General features: G+C 42.8%; 1 protein-coding gene across 3 annotated transcripts in view; it reads right to left on the bottom strand.

Annotated features, from left to right (window-relative positions):
- The window catches only part of Adra1b (adrenergic receptor, alpha 1b), a 126,646-nt gene that overhangs the window by 67,066 nt on the left and 42,628 nt on the right, over nt 1-16,952 (bottom strand). The window contains exon 2 of one of the 3 annotated variants that reach the window (NM_001284381.1): nt 2,567-2,716. The exons of the other annotated variants lie outside the window; for them this stretch is intronic. The gene's annotated coding sequence lies outside the window, so the exon portion shown is untranslated. The remainder of the gene's footprint in view (nt 1-2,566; nt 2,717-16,952) is intronic. 3 annotated transcript variants of the gene reach the window in all.

Genomic DNA, 16,952 nt, shown 5'->3' on the forward strand with positions numbered 1-16,952 from the left:
TTGAGGGCTGGCTGGGATTCGTTATAATCCTACTCCATCCTTTAAGAGCAACTACTGTGGCCTTGGGTAGGGGAATAACGTATGAAGAGCCAGAAGTCTGGCATCTCGCTGACCCGAGTTTGTGCCCTACTTTCATAAATTATGATCTTGGGTAAATCACATAACCACTTTGGGCTCCCAGCTTCCTTACCAGTGAGACGAAGGTCAGCACTGCTTCACAAGGCCACGGTGAAGACTGTGATACTGTGTGAGAATTGCCAAGTGCTGGATGATAGTAACATCTATCAGCCAGGGATTGCAAGGCGTTTAGGAAGTACTCGGCATGGGACCAAAATGCTGGACACTATATCTTATTTAATCCTGGCAGTGATTTTAGGTGGATGCTGCTGCTGCTGTAGATATTGGATGGATAGGGGAACTGAGAGGTTCAGTGGTTAAATGGCCTGCCCAAGGCAATAGGACTAGCATAGATAATCTGCAAAGCACCCCATAAATGAGGCTAAAAAAGAAGGTGCTGGTAGTGTGAGGAATTTATTCCACAAGGCACCTGGGGGCTGTGGACCCTCAAAGAAGAATTTTGTTCCTTTGTACCTCTAGGTCAGAGGGCCAAATACTGTCCCATACTTTCTTCGGGACAGGGGATGCCGGCTGTTGCAGGCATACCTGCTGCTTCTAAAGACAGCATACATGTCAGAGGCTCACAAGAGTGAAGAATCTCAGCTTCTTCTGTGCAGAACTGCTTTTGTCTAGGGTAAGCTTTGATGAGCTTAGGGCTCCCTAATCCAGCACATGCATCCAGTCGCGGTGAGCTGGCAGGGCTCTTTAGCACCCCTCAGCAGCAAGTGGATGAAGATTAACTGCCAAGTCATCCAGGAGCTAAATTCACACCGCACACTGTGGGAGAGTCTGGGAGCCCAGGGTGCAGACCTAGGGGGCCTGTGCATGTAACATGACAGTTCTTTCTGTAGGGCTGAAGAACATGTCCAGTTTCTGTTATGCCAGGGAGTTACTGTACTAGAAAACGATGCCAGAGCCACTCGAACAACATGCATCAAACCTTACATCAAAGCTTAAGGCAAAAGGCTCCTTCCAGCTGCCTCCGCATTGCCCTGGCCTCTCTGAGCTCTACCACCACAATCCAGGACCAGGAACTTCTAAAATGTCACAACAACAACCACCACCACAACAACCCCAAACAAAACAAAACGAAGCAAACCAAAACATTAGTCCAGGGCATACAAACTATAGCCCGTGGATTAAATTAACCTTTGTGCCTGTGGTTTATATTATTTTATTTTTATAATAAAGTTTCACTGAAACCCAGCCATGTCTGTCTTGTTTATGTGGAGACTAAGGCAGTTTTCATACTATAGTGGAAAAGCCAAGTAGTTACAACACTTGGGTCATCTGGTCTATACAGCCTTAATCATTTACCCTGTGAAACTTTGTAGAAAACCCTTAATCTAGTCTCACTGTCTTATTTTATGTGTGGGGACACAAAGGCCCTGGAAGAGGATGGGGCTTGCCTGAGGCAGAGCCAGTGTCAGTAGCCAAGAGAACTGACTTCATGCTCATAACTGTGTTGCCACGGGTATCATGTTTCTGCATCACGCTCTGAGTTTGAATCCCAGTTTCAGTCGCTCAGCTGGGTGACCTTTGCACAAGCTATGTAAGTCATTTCCATCCCTTAACTCACTGTGTCTTAGAAAGAATGCTTTCCATTCCTGGAGAGAATGCACATGTTAGGTGGTTGTACAGATAAAAGGTGCTCTCATTGATAATGTTTAGGCTGAAAGCTGTCTATACTGCCCCTTCCAATAAAAGGCTGTCACTGCTGTTACATTAATAGCTTCTATAATTTTATATTTATAATCTAAGTATGCATGTATGTATATTATCATGATCATCTATGCATATGTATACTCACCATTTGACTGTCAATTACCTACCATGTGTGTATGTATCTATCATGTATGTATGCCACTATCTACCTACCACATATGTATGTATGCATGTGTCTATTTGTCTACTTCTTTGTTCCATGATTTTCCTTAATTTCTCCCTTGCCTTTTTTTTTTTTCTTTCTTTCTGGAAACAGTGTTTCTGTCTGTTGCCCTGGCTGTCCTGAATTCAATTCTGTAGACCTGATCGGCCTCAAACTCAGAGATCCACCTGTCTGGGTCTCCCAAGTGCTTGGATTAAAGGCATGTGCCACAAATGCCTGGCTCCTTAATTCTTTATTGTGGCTTCCTCAGGGTTAAATTCTTGTTAGGACCCTTGATCGATATCTCTATCCTATTACTTATAACTATGAGTCTCTCCTGTTCTCTGTCTCTGTCTCCTTCCCTTCCTTTCTCTTTTACTTTGCAGCAACAGAATGAATCCAGTGTTTTACTATTTGTCATTTGTCATAGACCACAACTTGAACTGAGTCAAGTGAATTGATGCTGGCCTCCCTTGTCCTCACAGACTTTGCCATTGAGATGAATAATGAGCATGTAGAGGATTTCGCCTGACACTGAACAAGGATGTGAGTTAAAGAAGGAAAGAAAGAAATACAGAATACCGGGATCAAATTTCTCTATCGTTCTTCTTCTTCTTCCTCTTTTGTGCTTTCTGATCCAAACCACACAAGCCTTTTGGGGGATTTTCACTTGTGGTCACCAACTTCAAAGAGTTCTAAAGGAAGTGGTGGGAATCTTTTCCTTGGAGGCATCTAAAATTGTATTTGGACAAAGTGTTAGGACCTAGCTTTAGAGGGGACAGACCAGGCCCCAAGGGATCAAGACAGAGGAGAGAACTCTGACTGGATTCTGCCTTCTTTCTCTATTTTTGAGCAGAAGTGTCTCTGTGTGAGACCCTGGGATAGGTATGGGTGAGCTTGGCAATTGTGTGTGGCATGGCTTTGGGTACAGGGACATGGTGAGGGGGAAGAGGGTGAGAAAGGAGGCTATTTCCTCTGCAGCACTGAGTAATGAGACAGGAAGTGCCCAGGCATTCTCAGATGTTTACTGGACACCAAATTAAAAGTTTTGGAAACATGCCCAAGGAGTTTTAAAAGGATGAGCAGAGGGAGAGGAGGCATCCTGGTCTTTCTGCTTCTTATGGGAACTGTCCTCACGAGTAGAAACAGTTTGGGAAAGGTCTAGGTAAGAGGAACTTGGGATAAATGGAAATTAACTCCACGATGGACATTCCCAGGACGACCCCGTTTATCTCCTCAGCCCCACTAGAAGCATGACATGGTGGGCTTTGCCTGCCCCTTCTGCCATATTTACATAAACTGTTACTTTGTTGCACATAGGCACTAGCAATATGCTGACGTCATCTGCCTGAGTCACCTCATCTAAGTCCCCAGCATCACCTTTCCATGACAGATATTATTCACTCTATCTCATATGTAAAGAAACGGAGAATAAGAGAGATTCAGTAACTTGCCTGGAATTATTCAAATGTAAGATTGGAATACAGGCAATCTGATGAGAGAGCTGATACATTCCATCTTTTTGGTACTCCATAATTGGCTGTAATTAATGTTGGTGCTGACAAAACATCAACAGCAGAAACACTACAGAAAGTTCTGGGCAAATTTCAGTAGACCAGGGACACTGATCTATGGAAGCAGACATATTTGGGGTTGTGTTACAGTAAAGCACAATTGTGGACCCCTCTTTATAGGATCCAAGAATTAAATTTCTCCACCCATAAAGAAAATGTGTTATAAGTACAAATGAAATGTTTTCAGCCATAAATATACAAATCTTGGGCCAAGTGTGGTGATGCCTTCCAGCCATTCCACACTAAAGAGGTAGAGGCAGGAGGATCAGGAGTTCAAGGCTTGCCTCTCCTACAAAGCAACTTAGAAGCTGGTCTGGAATACACACAACAACAATAGCAACAGATGACGATGACAACAATGAAGGCAAATGAATAAATGTTGAAATTTGAAATCTGGGGTAGAAGAAGTGGCTCAGTCATTAAGAGTATTTGATGTTTCTATAGAATGCCTGGTTTGGTTCCCAGCACCCATGTGGTAGTACACAAGGGTAACTCCAGTGTCAAGGATTATGATACCTTTTCCCCATCTCTGTGGGAACTAGACACGCAGTGCACATACACCAGGGGAAAACTCAAATAGAATGAAAATAAACAAATCTTTAAAAAAAATTACAGAGAAAATGGAAATCTCATTATATGGACAACATAGATGGAGATGGATGATTTCATGTTAAGCAAACTAAGCCAGGCATAGAAGGGTTAAAAAGCAGTGACATCACGCATCTGTGAGAGTTATAAAAGTCAACTCTGTGGGAGAAGAGAGCAGCAGAGTAGTCACTAGGGACCAGGAAGGGCAGAGGGAGTCTGGGTAGCATGAGCTGACATAGGAGAAAGTAATTCTAGGGCATTGTTTGTATGGCCGGCAACAATGCGTCATAACCAGGAGTCTGAAGCCCTTCAGCACAGACTAGGACAGATGATTCCGAAGGCAGAGATGCTAGCTGTCTTTATTTGATCATCACACTGGGTATATATGCGCTAGATTATCACAGTGTGCCCCAGAAATTCCATATGTTTACCTGAAAATATTCTTCTCTCACTCCTTCTGGGTACCTCAAGTAAGCTTATATCAAGCTCCTGCCTCAACCTCTCTACGAATGGGGAGATGGTGGTGGCTAATTTTGGTTGTCAGCTTGACAGGAATCTGGAACCAACCAAAACGGAAGCCACTGTGAACGCCCATGAGCGACTTTCTTGATTGGATTATTTGAAGTGGGAGGACCCTCCCTCAATGGGCAGCATAGATAGAAGGATAGAGAAATGGGGAACTTCTTTGCTGGCTTGCCCCCACTCTTATGGGGAAATTCATTCATTCTGATGCTACTGCTGATACTAGAATGAATTTCCTGCTTCCCAACATGCATTGAAGACCAGCAGCTTACTGAGTATCCTCCAAATTTTTTTGTACCCAACTGGGGCTGTTGAGATACCCAGCCTTCTGGACTGACCAACTACCAAATTACTCTCTGATATGACACAGCCACTGTTGGACTACCCAGACACTATTTTGTAATCCAATCTAACAAATCCCCTTTAATATAGTTATAAAATCTATAATTTATAACCTCTATCTATCTATCTATCTATCTATGAATCTTATCTATATTATCTATACTAGTTTACTATATATTATCTATCTATCTATCTATCTATCTATCTATCTATCTATCTATCTATTATCTTATATTTATTCTGTTTATCCAAAGAACCCTTACTAATATAAGAGACCCAACTAAGTGATTGTCTTTTTAAGGATTGTAAAGATTGCTTGTTATATGTTGCTAACTAGCAAGAGTGATAGAGCAAGAAAGAGCATGAGAGAGTGTGAGAATGGAGAGAGAGAGAGAGAGAGAGAGAGAGAGAGAGAGAGAGAGAGAGAGAGAGAGGGCAGGCTCCAGTGACAGCATGAGATGCTAGTTAGCCTTAAGGAAGTAGCTGGTTCCACACCAGAATGGTTTCATCTGGACGATCATAGTCTCACTCCTGCCTCTTCTGGGCTTTGTGAGCTGGAAAAGCCCCTTCGTTTGTTTAACCTCCCATCTGTTTGTCTATAAAATAGGGGTTTTAATAATATTTACCACATCAAGTTGTTGAGAGGATTGAATGGAACTGTGCCTGGAACCTAGAAAGCTTTCAACAAATGTTAGTTGTTGTTGATACTTTTGTATAATCTTAAAAGTACACAACAGATTTCTCAGTCCGTGATGCTGGGTGTGCACTCTCTGAGCCAGTCTCACAGCTGTCCTTCTGATTCTTGATTGCCAGTTGATACAACTGATGTATTCTTTTTGTTTATTTCTTTTTTTTCTGAGATAAATTGCCAAGAAGCAACAGTAGCTGAAGAAACAGCAATACAGGGAAGAGATAACATTTGTTGAGCACTGGTTGTATTCTAGGATATATCCATTGTATGCTTTAAAAAGATTACCTTCCTCTACGTGTTTGTATAGGTAATCGTGTACAAACAGTGTATATATGCACATGTGTAGTGTGTGTGTGTGTGTGTGTGTGTGTGTGTGTGAAGGACAGTCTCTGACATCATTCATCTTAAGGTACGATCCACCTGTTCTGAGACAAGATCTCTCACTGGGGCTCACTGACTATGTAAGGCTGGCTGGCAACTGAGTCCTAGCAATTACTCTGTTTTTAGGTTGCAGTACTTCAATTAGAAACACGTGCCACCACACCCAGCACACCACACCCAGCCTTTTTACGTGGGTGTAGGGATTGAACCCAGGACCTCTTTTTTTTTTTTGCATGGGAGATCTATTACCAATGGAACTGTCATCCCAGGTCACTATATCCTCTCAGTTTAAGACAAGAATCCCAGGTACACATAAGTAGTCTATCCGCCTTTGCTTTTCAAATGGCCATATTCAGAGAGCCCAGAGCTCTCTGGAAATCATTCTGTATGCAGAAAGAATTCTTGGATTGGAGGCAAAGCCAGTGTGGGTGTTGGCGATCTCAGGGAGTGGAGTGTGGTGGGCAGTTGGCCCAATGGAGCTTGCTGTGCAGAGAGAAAGAGAAACCCAGCTCAAGCCCACAGCAGGGCAGCAAGCCCTCGGCTTGTGATTCTTGGCCACTGGAACAATTATGTCAACAGGAATTTTCCTTGTGTACCAGGCCAAAGTGGCTCATAGATAATAACCCTTTAGTCAAGGGAGACCATTCACGCCCTAGGAACACAGGGAAGGAAGGACAGTGATGATGCTCATGCACACACTCCCTGATTCCTGCCCTCCAGAGGGCTGGGATGCTGAGAAGGAAGGGGACAGAAAAGCAGAAAATAAATGCTGTGAATATGTATTCTAGTTACACCCCAGGAACTGACTAAGGTTCTCTAGTCAAGCTGAGAACTGACTTAACAGTGATGGGTCATCTGTAGCACACGGAAGAATTGGCTTTTTGTTGTCAACTCAAGACTTTATAATTCCCTCTCTGTTCAATCTAGGATGGCACCACCCCAGGGATCTAGAAAATTAAAAGAAGAAGAATTCCAGATAGTCTCTGGAAAGGTTCGACAGTGTAGGCAGTGTAGCCTAAACTTTACAGCCGCAACTCACTCACAGGAAGGCCTCAAAGCAGATTCCTGGGCCTCTAATGTGGGGTCCAGGAGTTTGTGTTTTATACAGAGCTGTGGGGTTCAGGAGTTTGTACACAGATAACTTGAATGGTTCTTTTGCAGCAGATGGGTGGACCACGTTTGGAAGATATCATTTAGTCCAATGTCCATTTTCTGGATTATCTAACAGAGGCCCAGAAAGTACAAGTGACTTTGCTGAGGGTCTTTGACACAGGGCTGTTGAAGGACCAAGGTCTTAAACCCAGGCGATCTGCTTGACAGTCCTAGTGCTCTCATCTCTGGGGGCCCACGACAGACGACCTTGCTCACTTGCTGCTCTTTATACCTGCCATGCACCTCACCTCAGGCCACTAGCTCACTCAGGGTGACTACTTCTCATTGTTTTCTACTTAATTACTTTTTAATTAAAATTTTAGTGTATAAAACACTATATTCCATTATGCCGTTGTCACACATATTGACATTGTACTTTGCTCATACTTATGCACTTATGACTTTTTAAAAAATATTTTTAATTAGGTATTTTCATCATTTATATTTCCAATGCTATCCCAAAAGTCCCCCATACCCTCCCTCCCACTCCCCTACCCACCCATTCCCATTTTTTGGCCCTGGCGTTCCCCTGTACTGGGGCATATAAAGTTTGCGTGTCCAATGGGCCTCTCTTTCCAGTGATGGCCGACTAGGCCATCTTTTGATACATATGCAGCTAGAGTCAAGAGCTCCGGGGTACTGGTTAGTTCATAATGTTGTTCCACCTATAGGGTTGCAGATCCCTTTAGCTCCTTGGGTATTTTCTCTAGCTCCTCCATTGGGGGCCCTGTGATCCATCCAATAGCTGACTGTGAGCATCCACTTCTGTGTTTGCTAGGCCCCGGCCTAGTCTCACAAGAGAGAGCTCTATCTGGGTCCTTACAGCAAAATCTTGCTAGTGTATGCAATGGTGTCAGCGTTTGGAAGCTGATTATGGGATGGATCCCTGGATATGCACTTATGACTTTTAAATAGTTAATGTGTGTGTGTGTGTGTGTGTGTGAGTGTGTGCGTGCGCAGGCATGGGCCTGTAGGGGAGAGGACAACTCTCTGGAGTTAGTTCTCCCCATCCACCAGCTGGAGATTGAACTCAGGGGTCCGACTCAGTGACAATCATCTCTACCTGCTCAGACATCTATCTCATCAGCCTTAACAGAGTTAAAATACATCAAGGTGCATGTGAGAACTTCTGACTTTAGTGGCATCCCACTTATAAATCATTTTTATTTACTAAATTTAAAGATTTTTTTCTTTTTTTTATTTATTTAATACATGTAAGCACACTGTAGCTGTCATCAGACACACCCAAAGAGGGCATCGGATCCCGATTACAGATGGTTGTGAGCCACCATGTGGTTGCTGGGCATTGAACTCAGTACCTCTGGAAGAGCAGTCAGTGCTCTTAACCACTGAGCCATCTCTCCAGCCCATTCACGTTTATTTGTACATTTTAGAGTCACTTAATTAATAATGTTTTTGAGACAAGGTCTTATGTATCCCAGCCGTCTTCTAACTCATGATGACCCTGAGAATGTCCTTGAATTTGTGATGTTCCTGCTTCCACCGTCTGAATGCTGGGATCACAGGTGTTTGCCACTGTGCCTGGTTTATGCCGTGCTGTGGATCCAATCCCAGAGTTTCAAACCCAGGCAAGCACTCTATCAACTGGGTTATATCCTCATCCCATTGTTTTTTTGGAGACAGCATCTCATATTGTAATTAACATAGTCTGTCATGGATCTCGTTATACGACATAGTCTGTCATGGACCTCATCATACAACAAAGTCTGCCCTCAAATTTGTACTGCCTGCCTCCTCAGCCTCCTAACTGCTGAGACTATGGGTGTGAGCTGCCACTCCTGAATGTGTAGAGTTATTTTTAAAGATTTCTTTTATTTCTTTTATGGGTATGTCTGTGTACCATGCATGTGCCTGGTGCCAATGGATATTCTGGAACTTGAGTTACTGATGGTTGATGGCTGCCATGTATGGCTGCCAGGAATAGAACCCAGGTTGTCTGTAGGAGCAGCAAGTACTTTTAAGCACTGAGCCATCTCTCCAGCACCTCTCTCCCCATGTGTAGATATTTTTGAAGCTGAGGGTCTTTTTTTTGTCTTCTTCTGGTCCAACACTTTCATGCCACTTGCATGCCCTGTTCCTGAAACCAGAGTTTGTTAAATGTAAAACTGGAGAATGCTTGGCTCTCTATAAACTTTGTATTTCTGTAGTGAAATTATGTGTTGGGAATCAATTCTGCTCTCTGTAACCTTCCCTCCTATCATTTGCAAGAGCCCAGTGGATCCAAAGGTCTTATTCATGCTGCCTCTAGCAACTCCTAAATTGTGACCTTTTCTAACCTGTCCCCCAGACAAAGTATGCCAGCCTGACGTGCTGTGTTCTCGAGGCTTGGGAGTGTCAGGGACCCTTTATAGGGTTGGCTCCTTGCCAGTGACAGACAGCATTTGTCTGTTGCTCTCCTTCCTCACTTATTAATCTGGACTGAAATGATGCTTTGTAAAAGAATCCCGTGTACCAATGACTCGACAGAGGCCAAGAAACACTGATTATGGAATGCTGGCGACTGAATATCGACACGGGCACCTCAATAGACATCTGTAACGAGCTCCATATCAAACAATCGTGATGATAGAAGTGCTATGAATTATTAGAGTGTGGATAATTCACCCTGTGCCAACCCTAACCACAGTAATGTTAATTTACTGTGGGCCCACTCAGTAATGTTAATTCTTCCATCCTGTAAAAGGACTGGAGAGGTTTCCTGGATTGAGTGGTTAGCTGGTCTTCACTGAGGAGTAATCTCTCTGAGTTCTGCAGAGCACATTCAACTTCTGATGAAATCTTCAGGGCTTGCAAATGAGCCCATTTACATTCAGGAGCAATTCCTTATCTATGATTTTTACTTTGCTTGGGTGTCTATGGGAAAGAAGTGCTCAGAATCACAGCTGGTGGGGATTGTAGAAGTCACGTGGCCCTTCCTTTATGTCTATAGGCAAGGAAATTGTGGCCAGACAAATGCCTTGACCATGGTCACCCAGAGAAACTAAGGTTACCGATGTCCAGCCATGAAAAATAAGTGCATTCAAATTAACACCATGTGATCGTCATTATTTAAATACTAAACAAATGACAGCAGATTCTTCAAGGCAGATTATGGCTATAGTGAGCTATGAAAAGGCAGAGGAAGTTGACAGGAAACCTTTATCCTCCACTCTGAGAATACCACTGTTAATATTTCAAAAGTTGTTCTCTAGGCTTCTCTCTCTCTCTCTGTCTCTCTCTGTCTCTCTGTCTCTCTCTCTCTCTCTCTCTCTCTGTCTCTAACACATATACACAGTCATTCACAAACACATACACACACTCGAAAAACAAAAACACATGGCCAGATGCGGCACTCACTTTTATACAAACATACACAAACTCTCTCTCTCTCTCTCTCACACACACACACACACACACACACACTTCCCTTAGACCTAGGGGTGAATACATGGAGTTCACCAGTGCCCAAGTTTCTATAAATGAGGAACTTGAGAATAGAAAAGTCATGTTTGAAATAAGCTCTAGAGGTGCTACATAAGGAGGGGCCCATTTGGGTGAGTGGAACTGAGTGCATGGGAGACTCTGGCTGTTTCCCCCACTCCTTCCCATGGGAGTTATCAGAATAAACTCAGTCCTTTACAGCAGCTAGCTGGCTATTATTACCAGATATGCTTCTTAGCGGACTGCCTTTGAACAAATTGCTTAACCTCTCTGAGCCTAGTTTCCTCATCTATAAAGTGAGATGGCACTTTGTAAGAGTGAGGGTAGTACGTGCTTACTGTTATTATTATGACTATGAACAACTCAAATAATTGAATTTATAGCTATGTGTGTTAGCTTCTTGCTGTATGCCAGGACTCAAGCCAAGCAACTTATAAACGTTCCACTTTTCATACCCAGAAAAAGTGGAAGAAAAAGTACCTGCCTCTATGTCCTGGCAGAAGATGTCCAGGCAGAAGCAGACCCCCAAAGCCCTGTATCCTCGTGCTATCATTTTGCTAACTGATTGCTTTGCCTCCTTCAGCTTTTGGAATAGAGACCTTGGCACTTTTCAGGGCCTCTTGGCTGGGATCTACGTTTAAAAGCCTTCCGCAGGGACAGGACTCTGACTGATGTAGATGGAAGAAGTGCCTGTTCAACTATCATGGCAGAGAGCAGAGACACTGGCCAGAACCCTTTGTGTCTGGAGAACCCCCTTTCGGCTGTGCCCTGGCGTTCCCTAGGTAACAGTGGGGGACGCAGCAGAGATCTATGGCCTGCAGCTTCCAGCAGCTACTTTACATGCTCTGTCTAAGAGAGACAGTGTCTGGTCTCAGGTGACTCATCAGGATGGAAGCAGACACAAGCCGGTGATGTGGGAGGAAGGATATCCCCCACACTCTCACTTCCCACGATCCAAGGGGACCTGAAGGGATTTCTCCAGCAATGCACTTTTATAAAGACGGGTGATCAAGACTCTTTTTATATGTGGAGAAACTGAGGCCCCATTCCTAGAGTTCCCTCAGTTTATAAATTAATTAGTCAGTTTATTTATTTTGAGGAACATTGATGGAATAGTGACTTTGTGCCAGGTACAGAATTAGGCTGTGTAGCAGATATAAACATAAGCAGACACAGACTGACCATCAGCAGCGCTGTTGACTAGGTGGGGAGGGAGGAAGATGTGGCAATGGGGGACGGTGAGGAAAGGTGCAGGCCCCAAGAGTGGACCTGTCAGGGGTTAGTGTGTGAGCACCTTCACCTTCTCTGCAAGTGTCACCATCCTGTCTCCTCTCCTTCTTCCATCTTTTCTACGTTCACTCCATTTCTTCCTCTGTATGCCTCCCATCCCCCTTTCCCTCCTCCTCTTTCTCCTCTCCCTCCCCCTCTTCTTCCTCCTCTCCCTTCTCCTTCTCTTCACTGTAGTAAAAACTCAATGGCACAAAATTACCCTCTTAATTTATAAACGGTCACAGCAGCCCTGTGAAATGTATAACCTAGATTTTTTCATCTGACTTGACAGAAACTCTGTGTCTCTTAAATCAGTTTTTGATATGTTCTTCCTGGTGGTCAATGGAATTCTTCATTCTCCATTCCTGTGACCTCACCTGGTTTACCTGCCTCACATGAGAAAATTGTGTGACATTTCTCATTTTTGCCACTGGCTTACTATATTTAACACAACATCCTTGAGGCCCATAGACTTTGTGTCACTGGACGTGTCTCTCTCTCTCTCTCCATATCTCTCTCTCTCCCTCCTCCCTCTCTTTTTAAGGATCAGTAATATTCTATTGTCAGCAAACACGATCTTCTCTTTATCCATCTATGCATGGATAAACATTTAGGTTGCTCCCACTACATGGCTGTTATGAACAAGATAGTGCAAATATCTCTTTGAGATCTCAAACCTAGAGGGAAAAGTGCTGGATTTTATGATAATTTCAGTTTTTTGAGGAACTTCCACAATGTGTTCTATAGCAATGGTGGGTGTACTGGTAAGGCCCACGCCAAGGTGTCCCCCTTAGAGGTCATTTCATGCAACAGACCTAATATAAAGGAGGTTTATCTCAGGGAAGGGAGGGGAGGAAGGACCTGGAGAAGGAGTAGAGGCAGACAGATGGAAACAGATTCATGAGGGCAAAGAGGGGGGAACAGAGAAGGACAGAAAGAAGGACTTAAAGGGGGGGAGAGAGAGATGGGCTGGGAACATGTGGGAACAGAGAGAGAAAAATAGAGAGAACTGGGATTTCAAGCAGTTTTTTTTTTATACTCCAGGCTACCTGCACAGGGCAGTGGCAGGTAACGGTGACATGTGATGATGTAAGCTGTTGCTAGGTCCCTGGGAGGAACCTAGTGGAAACACCTGTAAGCTAACAGTGGTGTTCTTGTTACAACCCCTCTGATAATGAAGAGGAATTCCTGTCTTCCCGTTGTCATCAACACTTGTTATTTTCTGTTTTATTCCCCTGTGGGTTTAAATATTTATTTACTTATCCTTGTGTGTGAATGTGAATGCACACATGTACGTGTATGTTAGTGGAAGCCAGCTGTCAGCCTTATTGTTTCTCAGGATACTGTTGATGACATAGTCTGTCTCTCACTGTTCTAGAACTCACTGACTTAGCTAGGATGTCTGGCCAGTGAACCCTAGAGATTTGTCTTTCTCTGTTTTCCCAGTGCTGAGATCTTGTGTGCCACCACACCTGATAAAAAGAATGTTTTATTCATTTTTATTTTAATTTATGGATATAGGTGTTTTTACCTGCATGTGTGTTTGTGCACCACATGTGTGCAGTGCCCATAAAGGCCAGAAGAGGGTGTTAGACCTTGGGAACTATGCTAGAGATGGTGGTGAGCCAACATGTGGGGGATTGAACTTAGGTCCTCTGCAAGAGCAGCAAGTACCCGGAAACATTGAGCCATCTCACTAGTGCCAGTACCCAGAATTTTTTAAAAATTAGGTTTTAGAGATTGAACTCAGATACTCAGGCTTGTGTGGCAAGCACTTTATCAATTCTGCAGTCTTTTAAAAAATTACTTTTTAATCATCATGGTGCTTCTCCAATGGATGTGTGGTGATATCTCATGGCTTTCCTGATGGTCAGTGGTAGCAAGGATCTCTTAATCATTGGTCATCTATGTATCATCTTTAAATCATTTCACTCACTATAGAGCTGTTATCTGTTACCACACATATTCTTTGAGTATTTCTTTCTGGTGCTGAGGAGAGTTAAGATGATTTTGAAATTTCCATGAAGATCCTGTGCCACAGAGCTCCATATCCAAATAGCACGGGGAGAGAGTGAGCCTCCCAGGAGTGTGGACAGGCCTGTGAGTTCAGGTAGGATTACTAATGCAGCTCAGAGGAACCTGCATTGAACCCTCAGGATACAGGAACTGTGGAGCTGGCTGGGACAGGAGTCTTCCAGTTTCCCTCTGGCCCAGAGCTGATCCTGGGCCACAGAGCTACATACACAAGTACTGCCAGGAGAGAGATGGTCTCCCAGGAGTTCCTATACACCTGCGAGCACAGGTAAGACCACCACTTTTCTTCAAATTCCTGGCCCAAGGACCCTTCCAGAGCCATCAGGACACAGGAACCAAGGGGGCAGGATCCTTCTGGTCTCTGTCTGCATCTCAGAGCTAACCCTGTACCACAGCTCTCCATACCTAAATTCCTCTAGGAGAGTACTGGTCTCCCAAGAGTACTGACACCCAGGCTTGCAGGGCAGACAAGCCACAGTCAGAGACAGCAAGACCAGCTAACACCAGAGATAATCAGATGGTGAAAGGCAATCGTAAGAACATAAGCAACAGAAACCAAGACTACTTGGCATCATCAGAACCCAGTTCTCCCACCACAGTGAACCCTGGTTACCACAACACAACAGAAAGGCAAGACTCTGATTTAAAATCACATCTCATGATGATGACAGAGGAATCTAAGAAGGACATAAATAACCCCCTTAAAGAAATACAAGAGAACACAGGTAAATAGGTAGAAGACCTTACACAAAAATCCCTTAAAGAATTATAGAAAAATACAACCAAACAGATAAAGGAACTGATCAAAACCATCTAGAATCTAAAAATGGAAATAGAAACAATAAAGAAATCACAAAGGGAGACAACACTGAAGATAGAAAACCTAGGAAAGAGATCAGGAGTCATAGATGCAAGCACCACCAACAAAATACAAGAGATTGAAGAGAGAATCTCAGGTGCAGAAGATACCATAGAAAACATTGACACAACACTCAAAGAAAATGCAAAAAGCTCCACCCCCCCCCCAAAGAAAACCATCCAGGAAATCCAGAACACAATGAGAAGACCAAGCCTAAGGATAATAGGTACAGAAGAGAGTGAATATTCCTAACTTAAAGGGCCAGTAAATATCTTCAACAGAATTATAGAAGAAAACTTCCCTGACCTATAGAAAGAGATGCCAATGAATGTAGAAGAAGCCTACAGAACTCTAAATAGATTGGACCAGAAAAGAAATTCCTCCCATCACATAATAATCAAAACACCAAATGCACTAAACAAAGAAAGAATATTAAAAGCAGAAAAGTGAAAAAGGTCAAGTAACATATAAAGGCAGACCTATCAGAATCACACCATACTTCTCACCAGAGACTATGAAAGCTAGAAGATCCTGGGAAGATCTCATACAGACCTTAAGAGAACACAAATGCCAGCCCAGGCTACTATACCCAGCAAAACTCTCAATTAGCATATATGGAGAAACCAATATATTCCATGACAAAATCAAGTTTATACAATATCTTTCCACAAATCCAGCCTTACAAAAGACAATAGATGGAAACCACCAACACAAAGAGGGAAACTACACCCTAGAAAAAGCAAGAAAGGAATCATCTTTCAACAAACCTGAAAGCAGATAACCACACAAACATAAAAGTAACATCAAAATAACAGGAAGCAGTCACTATTCCTTAATATCTGTAAACATCAATGGAATCAACTTCCCAATAAAAAGACATAGACTAACAGACTGGGTACATAGACAGGACCCAGCATTTTGCTACATACAGAAAATGTACCTCAGTGTCCAAGACAAACACTACCTCAGAGTAAAGGGCTGGAAAACAATTTTCAAAGCAAATGATGCCAAGTAACAAGCGGGAGTAGTCATTCTAATACTAGATAATATCGATTTTCAAGTCATAAGAAAAGATAAGGAAGGACATTCATACTGATCAAAGGAAAAAATCTACCAAGAAGAGCTCAATGCAAGGGCACCCACACTCATAGAAGAAACTTTACTAAAGCTAAAAGCACACATTGCACCTCATACAATAATTGTGGGGAACTTCAACACTCCACTCTCATCAATGGACAGATCCTGGAAACACAAACTAAACAGATGACACAGTGAAACTAACAGAAGTTATGGACCAAATAGATTTAGCAGATATCTACAGAACATTTCATCCTAAATCAAAAGAATATACCTTCTTCTCAGCACCTCATGGTACCTTCTTCAAAATTGACCATATGATATGTCACAAATCAGACCTCAACAGATATAAGTAAATAATCCCATGCCTTCTATCAGATCACTATGGATTAAGGCTGGTCTTCAATAGCAACAAAAACAACAGAAAGCCCACATACACATGAAAGCTGAACAATGCTCTACTCAATGATAACTTGGTCAAGGAAGAAATAAAGAAATTAAAGACTTTTTAGAATTCATCGAAAATGAAGGGACAACATACTCACATTTATGGGACACAATAAAAGCAGTGATAAGAGGAAAACTCATAGCTCTTGGTGACTCCCAAAAGAAACTGGAGAGAGCATACAGTAGCAGCTTGACAGCGCATCTGAATGCTCTAGAACAAAAAGAAGCAAATACACCCAAGAGGAGTAGATGGCAGGAAATAATCAAACTCAGGGTTGAAATCAACCAAGTAGAAGCAAAAAGAGCTATTCAAAGAATCAACAAAACCAGGAGCTGGTTCTTTGAGAAAATCAACAATATAAATAAACTCTTAGCCAGACTATTCAGAGGGCAGAGAGATAGTATTCAAATTAACAAAATCAGAAGTGAAAAGGTATATATAACAACAGAAATGGACGAAATTCAAAACATTATCAGATCCTACTACAAAAGTCTATACTCAACACAACTGGAAAATATGGATGAAATGGACAATTTTTCTAGACAGATACCCAATACCAAAGTTAAATCAGGATCAGATAAACCATCTGT

This window comes from Mus musculus, chromosome 11, assembly GCF_000001635.26.
Source record: "Mus musculus strain C57BL/6J chromosome 11, GRCm38.p6 C57BL/6J".
NCBI classification, from domain to species: domain Eukaryota; kingdom Metazoa; phylum Chordata; class Mammalia; order Rodentia; family Muridae; genus Mus; species Mus musculus.